This window comes from Muscardinus avellanarius (genome assembly GCF_963383645.1).
Source record: "Muscardinus avellanarius genome assembly, chromosome: 9".
In the NCBI taxonomy this organism is placed as follows: domain Eukaryota; kingdom Metazoa; phylum Chordata; class Mammalia; order Rodentia; family Gliridae; genus Muscardinus; species Muscardinus avellanarius.
Genome location: NC_137795.1, coordinates 25,124,679 through 25,140,669, shown reverse-complemented (window position 1 = coordinate 25,140,669; position 15,991 = coordinate 25,124,679). Strand labels below are relative to the sequence as shown.

General features: G+C 36.1%; 1 pseudogene across 1 annotated transcript; it reads right to left on the bottom strand.

Moving 5' to 3' along the window:
- Window positions 1–8,788: 8,788 nt before the first annotated feature.
- LOC308266755 (SNW domain-containing protein 1-like) lies at window positions 8,789–10,365 on the bottom strand (annotated as a pseudogene). The gene has a single exon. The product of its transcript is annotated as an SNW domain-containing protein 1-like (transcript).
- Window positions 10,366–15,991: the final 5,626 nt, after the last annotated feature.

The following is a 15,991-nucleotide window of genomic DNA, read 5'->3' as shown; positions in this document are numbered from 1 at the left end:
CATAAAAGATGACAACAATAACAACAACAACTGGGCAAACAAAGCTTGAAAAAATTAAATACTTTCGTTCTGTAAAATCAGGGCTAAGAGATGGAAAAACAAATTACAGACTTGGAGAAAACATTTGTAAATCAAATATTTGGCAAGGGACTTGTATTTAATATATATTTAAAAATACTGAAAACTTAACAGTGAGAAACAAACAACCAATTAAAAATGGGCAAAAGACTGAACAGACACTTCACCAAGTACAGCAGTAAATAAATATTAAACATGAAAAGATGTTCAGTATCATTCCTAATAGGAAAAGTCAAATTGAAACTATGATGAGATACTAATACTTATTTATTAGAAGTAGTATAATAAAAAGACCAAAAATTGGACTGGTGGAAAATGAAACTGATGGGGTTATCTGACATCCTGCATGTCCTAAAGGAAGTGGGGTTTTACCTTGACTCGTCAGTCACAGGAGCACTATCAATAGCAGATCTCAGTGGCAAGAGGGGTGAAATGGCTCAGTGAATCTCCCCTCCTTTGGACCCAGCTGGATGAAATACTAATGCCTACAGAAAGTGAGCAGGAATTTAGAAACCCCTTATAAACAAATAATCCACTCAAATATTTGAAAGAGAAAAGCTTGTCACATTCTACATTTCAGACAAGATACAAATGCCTGAATTCAGGCTGATTCATTACAATAAGGTTGTTGCTATTATCTTCGTATATAAAGCATCTTCATGAGAATAAAAATGACAATCAGTTTTAAAAAGACTGTGCCTGGAGAGGGGCACAGGGCAGGACATCAGAGAGAATTGTCCCAGGGGTGTTATCTAGGCATCCATCCATCCATCCATCCATCCATCCATCCATCCATCAGAACTACACAGAAGTTTCTAGATTTTAAATGTGCCACATTTGAAGAAATACTAAACACACAAAAAGCAAACAACAGTTTGGGGTTCAACCGAGAAAACAGTCAAATAAGTATTTACAATTAATTTATTTACTTTATCTATATAATACTTCATCTATCACAAGGAAAGGAAATATGCTGACAGAAACTGACAAGATAACACATCCGAAGTGCAGAGTGACTAAAGAGAGTACAATACAGGGAACAAATAAAAAACAAATGGGAGTCCATTGTAGCTGATTTATATCCTGGTTCCACCACTTATTTGCTGTGTAACCCAGGAAATTTACTTAATCACTCTTAGGATTGTATTGTCACCTGTAAAAATGGAATTGTAAAGGTTCTTAATGTAGTTGTGGGAGATTAACTGAGAAAATGCGTGCAAAGGACTTAAAATAACACCTGGTGCATAGGAAAGACTGAGAATATATTAACCACTATTATTTTATTATCATTATGGAAGAGACATGTTGATATCTCCAAACCCCAATCCAAATCCAAATCCAAGCACTAGGAAAGGTCCACACTTTGTAAAAACCTCAAACTCCCCAGAGAAATATATGTGAATAACTGATTGGGCTGGCTATCAAAGAAAAAAATTCTTCTTCATGTAGCATCGTGCACAGAACACTACTCAGGCTTTAGGGGATCTGGATCCTGGTTCTGACTTTGCCATCAGCTGGCTAAGTAGACATAATATAGTCACTTTGCCTCTCAAGGCCTCAGTTGATGCCTGCAAATGGTTGAGTTGGCCCTTCTTCTCTCTTAGGCTTTTTCCAGAATTCATGTTTTATGAGATCTGCCATGGTTGGCCATGGAGTTTGTATGATCATCCCACCAACTACTAACCCATCCATCATTATAATAGCCTAACCACACAAATCAACTAAGAAAGCGTAGGCTATGCTGTTCAGACAGACGCTGACTTTGTCTTCTTCAGTAAGCTAACACAAGACACCTGACATCTTGCGTCCCCAGATTAATGTTGCCCCAGGGGCTGTCTGAGCGAGCAAGTCCTCCAGGTGCTCTGCTCACTGGTCTTTTGTACTCGTAATGCTTTTAGTATGACAATGTCTTTACTTTTGTTTCTGGCAAGAATTAATAAATTACTTATGATATTTAATAAGAAACATATGCTCCCAATGAAAATGGGGGCCGGTTGCCCATTAATTCTGGTTGGGTTTTTCTTGCCGTGGTGAATGGAAGCAGACGGAGGAGGTGATCCACACGATATGTTGCAAGACCAAAGTCGTCTGCAGACAGTAGAGCTGAGAACAATTGCTCTGTATAATTTAAAATGGATGGGACAATGATATGATGTTTAAAATTAGAAAAGCATTTGGTTTGTATAGTTAAAAGCTAATAAGCCCTATGGCCTGAAATTGTTCCAGATGCTAGGAAGTAGCTGTACAAAACAGATATTGTATAGCTATTGAATCAATGGCTGTCGAACAGCTACTATGAACAAGACATTTTCTTAGGGTCATCAATGGTACAATGTGAAAGAGCAACATTTATTAGGCATTAATATGCGTTGAGCACACATTCAAAACAAATCTATGGACCTTGACTATCATATATCATTTTTAAACGTTATATAGACAGTTCAACTGTTTTATTCTAGTGTTGAAATTCTTGTATGTTCAATAGCCTAATAGCCTTGTGTGTATGTGCATGTGTGTGCAGTTTTATTGTTTTACTTTACCCTATAAAATTAGTATCTTCAGAGATGTCATACTTTGTGTAGATGAAATAGGTGAAAATTTACAACTGTACCCACAACTGCTTAAATATATCTAAATAACACATATACACATACACACACATACCACATGACCGGAAAATAAATCCCCGTTCCATTGATATGTAGCCCTGGGGTGCGCTTTGAGCTCTTGGTGGGTGTAAGGCACTCTGCTGAACCTTGATTTTGGATGTACCCACAGGACTTGTCCTGGCTACTGGAACTTTAGCAGATGTGTTACTGAAATGTGGCTATGTGGTTGGGCTTTGTCCTCTTGTGACTCTGTTGTTGCCACAAGAAGATCATCCTGACAATTTTGTCCCTTCAGCTTGATTCTCCAGGATGGATCTGACCAGAGCCCAGCCTACAGCCAGGGGCAATCCCAGCTGCACTCAGAGCTTGACAGAGCTGCCCAGCCACACATGAATGAGAATAAAGGATCACTGTGTAAAGCCATTAAGTTTGGGGTGGCTTAGTTTATAGCAATAGCCTTTATAGTCACCATGAGGGGAAACTTAAATAATGGGAAATAGGGTTGTTCTCCACTGCAACTATAAAAATCCACCCAGATTGAATTAGAGCAGGCATGTGTGCTCTAATGGAAAGTCACCCTAATGGAAAGAATGGCTCTCAGACTGCACTAGCACTTGCATTAAACTGAAGAGCTTCTGTACAGCAAAGGAAACTATCAAATACCTCAACAGAGAGCTGGCAGAATGAGAGAAATTTTTCACTAACTCATTCTTTGATAGATGACTAATATTTAGGATATACAGAGAACTCAAGAAACTCAGCACTAAAAATAAAACCAAATAATTCAATCAAAAGATGGGCAAAAGAACTAAATAGACACTTCATAAAAGAAGAAATTCATAGGCCAATAAATGTATGAAAATATGTTCAACATCATTAGCAATCAGAGAGATGCAAATCAAAACTGAGATTTTACCTAATTCCAATAATGGCAATCATTAAAAACACAAACAACAACAAATGCTGGTGAGGATGTGGAGAAGTAGGAACTCTAATATATTATTGGGATTGCAAATTAATGCAACCACTTTGAAAAACAGTATGAAGGATCCTCAGAATGATGGGAACGAACTTAACCATATGATCCAGCAATACCACTTCTGGGTATCTACCCAAAAGAATGGAAACCAAACTACCAAATTAATGTATGTGCATCTGTGTTCATAGCTGCACAATCCACCATTGCCAAACTAGGGAACCAGCCAAGATGTTCATCAGCAGATGGATGGATTACAAAACTCTGTGATATGTACACAATGGAATTTTACTCAGCCATAAAGAAGAACAAAGTTACACCATTTACAGGGAAATAGATGAAATTTCACATTTTCAACCTCTTATTTCCTTTAATAAGTGATAAAAGAAACACAAACATCTTCATTTGAGCAATGTGGGACCCAACTTTCAAAGATATGACTTAAAATTTCTCAACTTATTAGAAAGAGGTGAGGCTAACAAGTTAGTGGTGTGGCAGAGCAAGTGGTGTGAAAGTGTCAGTGGTGTGAGAACCCACTATGCACATATTTCCACAACCCTGGCTTCAGCAATATTCCATTGTAGCTTAGCAGGGGTATTTACACATGAAAGTTAACAAGACAATGTTGCAAGTCAAACCTCCTGGCTCCCCTCCCTTCCAGGAGCTGGTTGTAAAACATATGTACCACATTGCTTTGCAGAACACAGTACCTGTAAGTCAGGGTTCCACTGGCTACATCACTGTGCCCAAGATCAAAGAGTTCAATGTACCCAAACTTGTTCTAGTGTTATACTTATCTGCTGATCATAAAAACATTGAAGGACCCCAGAAATGGTATAGCAGACTTCATTTGTCTCATCTGTAAGTTCCTACAGAAAGTAAATGTTAACACCTTTCTGCTAATGATGGGGCAGGAGGGAAAACAGATGAACTTCAATAATTGAATGAAAATCATAAACGTGTGATAACTTTAAATCTTTGCTTGACCTACAGAGTAAAGTGAACCTGGATGTATTTGAAATTTGGAGTTGATTATCAAATAATCCAGCTAGGTAAACAGACAAGTACATCATGCTTTGATATTAACTATTCATGTATCCTTATCAAACTTATTGGGAAGCCATTACATTTAAAATGTTAATATTAGCTGACTACTCTAAATCAATGTTACTGAAATACTATATTGCATTGTTTTAAAAATTACAAGGTGAATATGATTTTCCAAAGTGTTTACCACAAACGCCATATGGCTCAGAGATGGTATAAAGAGGAACCGATGGTTTTAGCTAATTATATTCCCTTGACTACTACTATCCAATCTTTAATTGATCGTGTCCCTTCCTTCTACAAAGACCAAGAAGAATCCATGAAAACACTAGCAGTTCCACAAAGTATGAAAGGAAGCCAGTAAGAAAAGCAGATTGCAGTAGAAAAAGAAAGATCTGGAAGTCACAATAATTACATTTTCACTTTAACTTAGTTGGTACTGAAGAAAACAACTTTGCTTGGCCTGGCTGCAAAATGTACTGTATTTTACACTCAAGTTGGAAGATAGAGGATTTCCTTTTTAAGCATTCATCCAAGGATTATGCCATCAAGAAAGGCCACATTTACTTCTCAGGAGGTTATGAAAAAGACTCATCAATCTGCATCCTTAAAAGTAAGTCAGTCCTACACAAAAGAAAAATGGGTAATTGCATGTGCAGCTGTTACATGAGCATTCACTCAAGACTTCAAGGACACCCCTTTTCTCTCATGTTCCATCCTTATCTTTTCTGCCTGTTGTGTGACCTCCAGGGGCTTCTGGTTACCTGTGGACGTTCCTCCCTCTTGGGAATGCCATGTTTTAAACCATGAAACCTGTATCAAGTCCATCTAGGCTCAAACAAGAGGTGACTATCACATGGTAGGCTAAGCATAGCCTCAGGTCTTGTAATATAGGCCAGGGGGAAGCTCTGCTAAGCCTCTGAGGTGAATGGGATTGAAGTTGGTTTTGGTAGCAGCAGTTTCAGTAGAGGCTGACTATTCCTTAGGGGTTATCATATTCACTCTTCTCCAAAATTATTTTCATACTATGAGCAGTTTGCCTTTTAGAGAACCAAAAACAAGGTCTGGTAAAGACAGATGAGAGGGTAAAGGAGAAGATAACAGAACTGGTAAGGAAAAGAGGACGAAGTTGAATATTGTTTCAATCTGTGTGAGGCAGCTTCTACACATTTACCCTTAAAAGGAAGGAGAATGCTCAAATAGAATGCCTTCTTCATTTTTCTAGCCTGGGCACTTTAACCATCGCGGTCAATCAAAAATTTTCACCAGCAAGCAACTTCTACTTCCAAGCATGACACTGTTGAAGGGAACATACGGGTAGGTGAGGGGTAGATCCCAACAGAATTATTATTCTGTGCAGAAGGTAACCTTAGTAGGAATGGTATAATCTGGCTTTATGGCACAATTGGAGCCTACCCATACTCAAGCCAAACTTGTCTTCAACTGAGAAGAAATAAGAAATATTCATTTTCCATCTTTGGCACTAGAATTTCAAAATGGAAAGAAACAAAAGAAGAGATTTACTTGAGCACTAATGAAAATGTTAGCCCAGGGATCATGATAAAAAATGAGAAAGAAGGAGGGAGAGAGAGAGAGATTCTCTTCTCCCTTTTAATGTAATAGGTTTAGTTAATTTTATTGTGCTGAATGATTCGTTTTCATATAAATTAGCTTGCTCCTTTAGCTGAAGCTCACTGAAAAAAAAATTCAGTCTAATAAAATGCACAGCAAATTTATTGAGCATGCTGTATATCTCCAGGATTGATAACTTGGAACTCCAAATCAGGATGAGGAATTTGGAACACAAAACATAGAATGTGCAGCATAGGATTACATTTAGCCCAACATGGGAATGCACAGAAACCAAGTAGAGTTGGCACTTTATAATTACAAGTGGCACAACATTTTGGCAAAGATCAAGCTTTTTTAATGTATATGACTCAGTATGGAATATTTTTGTTCATGATGTGTAACTACTGCCACACATAACTGTCCAGGTGCTGTAATATACACCAAGCTAACACAGGCTGGTGACAAATTTTTCCTAGCAATATACAGACACACCTAGAATATCAAAGAAAGGCAAGATACTGTGACTAAGAGCCAGATTTGTATGCAAGTGCACACACAAGCATACTGAATTTCATAAAGACAGATATATATGTCTAGATATATACATTAATATACATATGTGTAAAACAAATACAGTATATTTAATAAACAGCTGCATATATTGCACACATATAACCACTGATTTCTTAGGATTAACTCTTACACAGAAAACAGGTCTTAATTAAATGGAAGGATTTTAGTCTTTAATTGGCTGAATAATGTTCACTTTTATGCATGTACATGTACATATAGACATATGCTTATATCGTGTTTCCTTTACCCATCATTTGTTGATGGACACTTGGGCTGTCTCTGTGTCTTGTTATTATAAATAATGTTGCACTGTGCATGGAAGTGTCAGTACCTCTTCAACATACTAATAATTTTTTATATCTATCCAGACACAGGATTGCTAGTGCTTATGATAGTTCAAATCTTGATTTTTTTAAAGGAAGCTCGGTATTGTTTTCCACAATGGTTGTACTGATTTACATTCCTATCAATAGTGTTCAAGGAATCTCTTTACGCCACATCCTGACCAGCACTTGTTATCTCTTGTATTTTTTATAAAAGCCATTCTAACAATTGTGAGGTTTTATTTTTAATTTTCTTCCTGATGACTAGTGGAGTTGAGCACTTTTTCAGGTACCTGAGGACCATGTCTTCTTCACAGAAGTGTCTATTTGGATCTTTTGTCTATTTTCCTTTTCTTTTCCTTCTTTTGTTAAACTTTTGTTTTCTGCTATTGAGTTGTATGGGTTGCATATATATTTTCCATCTCTATATGTGTGTATGGTAATGGGGACTGAACCCAGGGGTGTTCTACCTCTGAGCTACACTTCAAGCCCTGTTTTATTTTTTATTTGGAAGCAAGGTTTTACTAAATTGCTGATAATCGCTTCAAACCTGTGATCCTACTGTCTCAGCCTCTCAAGTACCGGGACTACAGGTGTTTACCACCACACTCAGTGATATATTTTTCACATGAACACATTATTAGATAGGTTTTCACAGATAATTTATTCCATATCATAGACTGCCTTTTTACTTTGTTGATTTTTTTTTGCTACATAGAAGGTTTCTAGTTTTATGTAGTCCATTTATTTATATTTGGTTTCCTGGCTTATGTTTTTGGTGTCCTATAAAAAAAAAAAAACATTGTCAAGACCAATGTCAAATTTTTCCCTTTTTCTTCTAAAAGTATTATAGCTTTGTATATTATGTTTAAGCATCTAATATGTTTTTTGTGAGTGGCTTAACATATGGGCATAATTTTATATATTTGTATATAATACCATTTTTCCAACATCATTTATAGAGTAGATTATCTTTTCTCTATTGCATTTTCTAAGAATTCTTGAAAAATAATAATTCTCTATACAGGTATTGGTTTATTACTGGGGCCACAATTCACTTCTATTGGTCTATGAGTATATTTTTATGTCCACACTATACTATTTTTATTACTATACCCACGTAGTTGAAAATCTGAATTTGAAGAATTGGCCTTTTCTTTTTCCTCAAGATTTCTTTGATTTTTTTTTATTTTGAAATCTATTTTTTTTGTCTAAATTTGAAATAGCTGCACTAAGCAAGACCTTACTTTCCCCACTCCAAAGTAAAAGATCACAATAGGGGAAAAATTCATTTGGCAGCACAGTTCTAATATGTGAACATTCTCCTATTCATCATGGTTGGGGTAATTTTATTCATAAACAGCTGTTGTTATAGAAAACATTACCCCCAGATTACTAGTGTCACACAAAATGAAGTGGTCTTAATTCTACATGTTCTAGAAATGCCAAAAAGTGGAAAAAGCATAAGCACAACCCACTCTTAAAAACACTAAATAATTCAAAGTAGAATTTTAAATCCCCCCATCTCCTGTAATAAAAAGAAGCAGTGGAACCTGGTGCCCAGGTTTTGTTTTATCCTGACCATTTACAAAGTATCCCCATGACTCGCATCATTTGGGTTCTGGTAATAGTTCATTTCTAATAGAAGAGTACCTACTCTTTCCCCCTCTTCTTGCCTTTATGCTAATGTTCCTTGGGTGGTTGCTATCTGATGGTCTTTTAGAACACTGTGCTGTTGGGCTTCTTCTAAAAATTTGTCTAAACCAAAAGGTTCTTTCTCAAACTGTACTGGTCCTTCTAGGCCCCTCTCTGTCTATATCTGAACCAGAAAACTCCTTGTAAGGAACAAATTTGTTAGTCTTTATTCTGGCCTCTAGGTCATCACCATAAATGTCTTTGTCGAGATTTTTACTGGGCCTATAAATACTTTGGGTTATATCTTTACCACCACTCCAGGCTTGATCATAAATATTATAAATTTCATCTTCTCCACCTGCAAATCCACTGTCTATTCCCTTGGATTGGTTGAAGAATCTTTGGTCATACTGAACTTCATTGGAAGCCCAAATATTGGGTACACCAAGAGCAATGACTTCACTGATAGCTTGGTTTTTATTTCTCTGCAGTTTCGACTTATTATCAGGAACTGCCTTAGAGAGATTTTGGTCATGCTGTCTCTCTTTTCGCCTATCATGTCAAATTTTATCCCTCTACCTGCCTCCCCATCCTCTTTCCTACATGAGTTTTGATCCCAGCTCTCCTCTCCCTGTCTTTTTGGGCCATTTCTAAGTCTTTCCTCATGTCTCTCCTTTTCTTTCTTTCTGAGCTATCTTTCTCTCTACTTGGGCACACATTTCCACTGCTAAGGTTCAGCCAGTTTGGCAAGATTTTCATTTATGTGTACTGTCTGAAGTCCTCTTCCATTAGCAGCTAGATATTTGTCTAATGGAACTGTATAACCCTTTGTATTTTTCCAACTGGAACGACAAGGAGGAATCTTCCACTCTTGTTGTTACTTTACAGTCTTCTTTCCATTAGGAGAATGCATGACAGGTTCAGGAGAAGGTGGTCCCCGGGGAATTTTCTTATTAATCTTGAACCTTGAAGGTTCCATTGGATCCTTCTGCATTTCTACCATCTGATTAACCTCTCTCTCTTTAGTTCTAGCGTTGAAAGCTACTCCTTGCTGAGATGGTGTGTACCAGACATACTGAGTGGGAGCCGCCAGTTTATCATTTCCCTAAGGCTCCCCTGGTCTTTTCTGTTTTTGCTTTAATCGCTTCCTCATCAGATCTTTGGAGGTCTGGATCGTCTGCATTCATAACCTCCTTTGGAACAAGGTCAGTGTATGTGCTATAATGACATTGTCTTTTGACTGTCCTTCTTGAGCATTTGCATCACATGTAATTTTTCTTTCAGGATCCACCCGAATGGCCAGTGCATTTGATGCTTTTTTCTTTCCTCCCATATCCAGTGGATATTGTACCACATGGATCTCTGGGAAAGTACCTCCATCTCCAAAACTTTTAACAACCAAGGTATCTGGCCCTTCCAGTACCCAGAGAGGTTCTCTATGAGAGGAGACCAGTGAGGTCTGCTATAATCTCTGAGATCTTGATTTTTCCTCAGCCTCAAGATGGTCCTGAGATAGCTGAGTAGGTGCAGGTAAAAAGATGGTGAATGCCATATTCATCAACTCGGAAATCTGCAATCATTCAAGAATTCTCTTATGGTTTCTTCAAAATTTACATATTAATGCTTAACTCTTAATCATTAATTCTTTTTAAATTTATTTTGATGTGCAATGCTATATGACATTGAGATTTTTTAAAATTTTTTCTATACCATCTAATCTATTATTATCTTCTTAATTAAATGGATATGTCCTGTGGCATATACTGATTTTTTAAATTTCTTCTGAGAATTCATTAGGGTTTAAATGCTGTGTCATTAATTTATTACTGAATTCCATTTAATATTTCAGTGATTAGGCTGTGAACAAAGTTGAGTACCTACAAGTTCAGTTCTTATTTCTCCATTTCACTCTTTTCATAGGCAACATTCTCTTTTACTTATTCCTCCAGATGAACGGGAGAGTGACTGTATGAAGTATAAAAGTATAACTGTGAGTAAGCTTGAATGAAGTACATAAATTAGTTTTGAAAACAATAACTTTGGAATAGTTAAAATTTTATAAACAAGCATTGCATATCTCTCCCAGAAAGACATTTAAATTTTGTTTATGAAGATAAGTCACATCTTTATTATGATTATTACTACTAACACATTATTAAATTTTTACTAGTGAGACTGAGTTTCTTTTCTCTTAATTTATTGTGCATGCAGTTACTGTTGGTCTCCAAGAGTGAACTGGTATTTTGTATAGTTTTATTCTGCAACCCAGCTACATTGAAAAAGATTATGAATGTTGTAGGAAAGTAGCTTATATTTTGGTACATTATTTAAAATATTATCCTTTCTCTTTTTCTAACTTGCAATATGTGTTAATGGCCAGATTTCAGAACAATGTTAAATAGTAATTGGAAGAGCAAACATATTTCTGTCTTCTTGTTGAAATGAGTATTTCCACTACTTTACTAAAAATTGACTGTTTTAGATAGATGTTCTCTATCATATTAGGCAAGTGTCATTTAATCCTAGTTGATGACGGTGTGTGTGTGTGTGTGTGTGTGTGTGTGTGTGTGTGTGTGTGTGTGAGAGAGAGAGAGAGAAAGAGAGAGAGAGAGAGAGAGAGAGAGAGAGAGAGAGAGAGAGAGAAAGAGAGAGGGACTGAGGATGGAACCCAGGAGCCTTCTACCTTTGGGCTACACTCCCAGACCCATTTTATATTTTATTTGGAAACAGGGTCTCAATAAATTGCTGAGAGCCTTTCTAAGTAGCTGAGGCTGGCTTTGAGCATCTGCCATCCTCCTGTCTCAGCCTCCCAAGTATTGAGATTACAAGCGTGAGCCACCATGCCCAGCTTGTTGAAGAATATTTGGTTTTGTTTTTATTCTGAAATGAGCTTTCAGTTGTATTAAATGTTTTTATAGCATCTGTGGAGATTATTAATGTGTTTTTACTAATTGCACCATTTATGTATTGCATTACATAAAGAGATATGTCCTAATATTTAGCTTCTATCCGTCTCTGGCATTAACACTATTGGTGGAGGTGATTTTTTTCTTTTCACTAAATATAGATGATTCATTTCGCAAATATTTTTATTTATTATTTTCTTATGCTATTTCAATCAGCTTTTGTATTTATTTTATAAGTTATCTAGGTAACTTTCAAACTTTATAATCTGGAACAGTTCATTGAGCTTGCTTATTAAAAGCTTCCTCAACAGGTTCTAGGATCTTTTTTGAAATTATTATTTGATAAATTTTATTTTCTTCAATTGTTTTTCTATATATCCTGATTTTCTAATTATTTGAGTATGTTGTCCCTACAAATGCTTTTTATCTTTCTATAATTCTCAATTTTGTATTAAGAGTTAGATAATAACACACTATTCTTTATATTTTTACAAATATCATCTGTCCTTTGCTTTTATGACTTTTATCAGCTCCATTTTTCTATCATGTTTTCTGTTTTAATTTATTTTGAATATACTTTTATTGGTGTATTGTATGCTTCTGTTTTCAAAATAAGGATCATCATATTTTCTTCCTTCTGTGCCATATATGTATTAACTTTTGCTTTTACAATTATTTTCCTCTGATTTATTTATTTATTTAATTTCTTTTTCTTTCTTCAACTTCTGGGACTGAGTGTTTAGTTCATTTATTTTCTTTCACATTTAAGTAAGCATAGTCAAGACTATATATTGGAATTCACTGTGTGGCTAGACAAGGTCTTTATTTTCATTATGATTCCAAATAGTCATTATTCATCAGTTAAATGACTATTCACTTAACACCTACCATGTGCCAAGCATTGTTTTCTTGTTTTAAAAAAAACTCTAAAATTATTATTACACTTTAATTTTCTCTAAGAACAATAGATTTTAAGAACTTCTTCTTTTAAAGTATTACGCTTTATGTTAGTTTTAATTATTTAAATGTGTGTTTTTTCTTTAATTTATATTTATTGGTGCATTGTAATTTCACTTTGTAATGAAGTTCAGAGTGATAGGGAGAACATACATGCATTCAGCACTTGGTGAGCTTTCTTCTCCTCCCCCATTTCCTATCCTGCTCCTTCCCCTTACCATACATGATAGTGAAATTGGCATTGATAAGTTTGCATATCTACACAGTATCAATGGAAGTGTTTCCTCCTGTCGCACGCAGTGACGACTCTTACACGATCTTCCTCAAGCAGTTTTATTACCCCAGTTTCAATGCTCTCTCAACGCCCTCTCAGGTAAAAACAACATCAGTCTTCTATCTCCTCCCTCATCACTCCACCAACCCTCTTAGCTCCCCCCGCTAGGGCATGCGCGCTTTTAACCTTCTCCTGGGCGGGCAGGTGGTAGCACGAGGCGCTGCGTCACTAATCATCCGTAAGGCGCCTGATAGGGCTCACTGCGCAGGCTCAGGGCACCGCCAGCCTCGTGAGCCTCGTGACTTGGCTGCAAGCCCAGGCGCCATCTTGAGTCCACGCTGGCAACAAGCCTGGGTGCCACCTCAGTCCTGCCGAGTGGGCCCCGACATCCTCCTTCAGTTCTTTCTCCTCCCCTCACCTCCCTCTACTAGACCCCCTCCATTGATCCACTGGTGTTTCTCCTCCTTTATCTAAAACCCTCTTGTATCTCAATTTTTTCCTAGCTTCCCCATGAGATAAAACATATGATCCTTCACTTTCTGTTTCTTTTATTGCATTATGCTCAGAGGAGTCTGTCTGAAAATATTCTAGTGCTGGAAACTGTCGAGTTTTTCTTTCATAGCTTAATAAAGTAGTCCCTCTTTTTCTGTAAAGGATACATTTGAAGACTACTAGATGCTTCATACCAAAGATAGCGCTGAACCCTGTATATACCGGATTTTCCTTCACATATGTACCTTTGATAAAGTTTAATTTATAAACTATGCACAATAAAATATTAAAATAACTAATAATCAAGTAGAAAAATTATAACAATATATTGTAATAAAATTATCAGCATCACTACTCTTTTTTATGAGGCCATTATTAATAAGAATTGAAGACAAGCACTATGATACCACAACTTTCAACCAGAAAAACAAATGGCTACTAAGTAACTAATGATAGGTAGTATATACAGTATGAATATGCAGAAAAGAAGGATGATTCATATCCAAGGCATAATAAGGCAGGATAGCTCAAAATTTCTTCAAACTACTCACAATTGTTTACTATTTAAAAATGGCAATTGTTTATTTCTAGAATTTTTTATTTAATATTTTTGGACTGCAGGTAACCATGGAAAATTAAAAACATGGAAAGTAAAACTACGTGTAAGGGAGAACTACTAAATATAATATACTTTTATAAATGTTTCATATGTGACCTTGGAGGATGAAAAGTCTCTGTGATATTCAAGTTTATTCATTATGATATCTATTCTCCCTTAATTTTCAAAGGCTACAAAATCTGTGATAGAACATAATTTCCAATTAAAGGTTTGACAATGTATGATTTTAAATACTCATTGTTATATTTCAGTGCACACAGCCTCATAATTGTTATTCTAAATTATATTCAGCACAATAGGACAACATATTTGTCCTCCAGTTTGTTAATGTTGTCACAGAGTTTTTTGATCCCATATTTACTAGCAAGCCCAGGTCCATAAAATTGCTTTTTACACATGAATAGATAATGTAGAAGAGTGATTTACAGATAGAAAGAAAATCTACCACAGTGAGAAGCTCCATGAGTTGCGCTCATTTCTGGCTCATTAAGAGCATAGGCTTAGAGAATGATGAATAAAACCTTTTGCTTATATCATTTTGGAAAGTGAAGGAAACTGTAAAATTGTTTTGTTTCACTGCACAAAGACATATGAAACCCACTGCTTTGTCTTTGTTTTTGTTTGCTCAGTCCAGGCTTCATTGATAGAGAAATTATGACCACATTCTGGCATTAGGTTACTGGCCAATCTTAGTCTTCAGTCTGTTGCTTCCTGTGAATATTCAACACTGTCACAGTGGAACATGAGGAAGAATGGTAGCAAGACTGTGAGTCTGATGCTCTTAGTTATTGTTTTTTTTTTTTCTTTTCCAGAGAGTAGTGTGATGCTCTTTAAAAGCTTAGTATTAAATAGCCATGGCGGTGCATATCTGTAACCCCAGTACTTGGGAAGCTGAAACAGGAGGATAGCAAGTTTGTTGCCAGCCTCAGCTACTTACTGAGGCCCTCTGCAATGTAGTGAGATCCTGTTTCAAAATAAATAATAAAAATTAGGGTTGGGTGTAGCTAGAAGGTAGAGTGACTCTAGGTTTAATCCCTAGTACTAAAAAGAGGAAATAAAATAAAAACTCAGTATTAGGTTCAGGTGTTAACATAAAAATTGCATACATGACAAGGAAAACAAATGTAACATCATCTTACTGTACTTTGATGATGTGATTTCCCATGATCTTGAAACACTTGAGTTGTAATCTAACAAGTGATTAAATCACTAGGAAGTATTCTATGAAAAACCATTCTATAGTATGTATGCTTTTCTTTTCAGTTCCAGGTAACCTTGTAGGAATAATGAACATAAAAATTTTTATAGGTTCCCAAGTGAAATAGTTGGTTCAGCACTTCAGTATTTTAGAATGTATAGAGGGTAAAGCAGGAAAAAAATTCAAGAAAAAAATAGTTTGAAGCTTGTGTAGCAGATCCAGAAGTCTGACAGATAAGTCAGAGCAGCATTGTTATACTGACTATTCATTCATGAGTGCTAACTGCTACATGTAGTCAAATGAGCCAGACTATGGTTCTATTTGGGCAGAATAAAATGGAGCTTACAATATATTGCAGTATCTGGGAGTAATTTTTCACCTATATTTGAATGCTCTTAAATTGATCTTTTATTTCACTTCTACAAGAATGTTAGAAAGCCTTCTAGGAGTGTTAGAGTAATCCTTGGTAGCTTTAAGGAGCATGGGCTCTATTCTCTTCAGGTAGTTACAAGGTCTTCAAATGCTTCACATAGTAACCTCAATGAGAGCAACATCCATAACTTGCCAGAGTCCCATGCAGTGACTAGAATTGTTTAGATATCTCCATTTTCTAGGAGTCTTTAATTACTTCAAAAATTAGGTAATTTGTATATAAACAAAATCATAAGCCAATAAACTCTTGGCTGGGCTTTTGGTGTGTATGTATGGCAGATAGGAAGAGGGAGTGTGTGG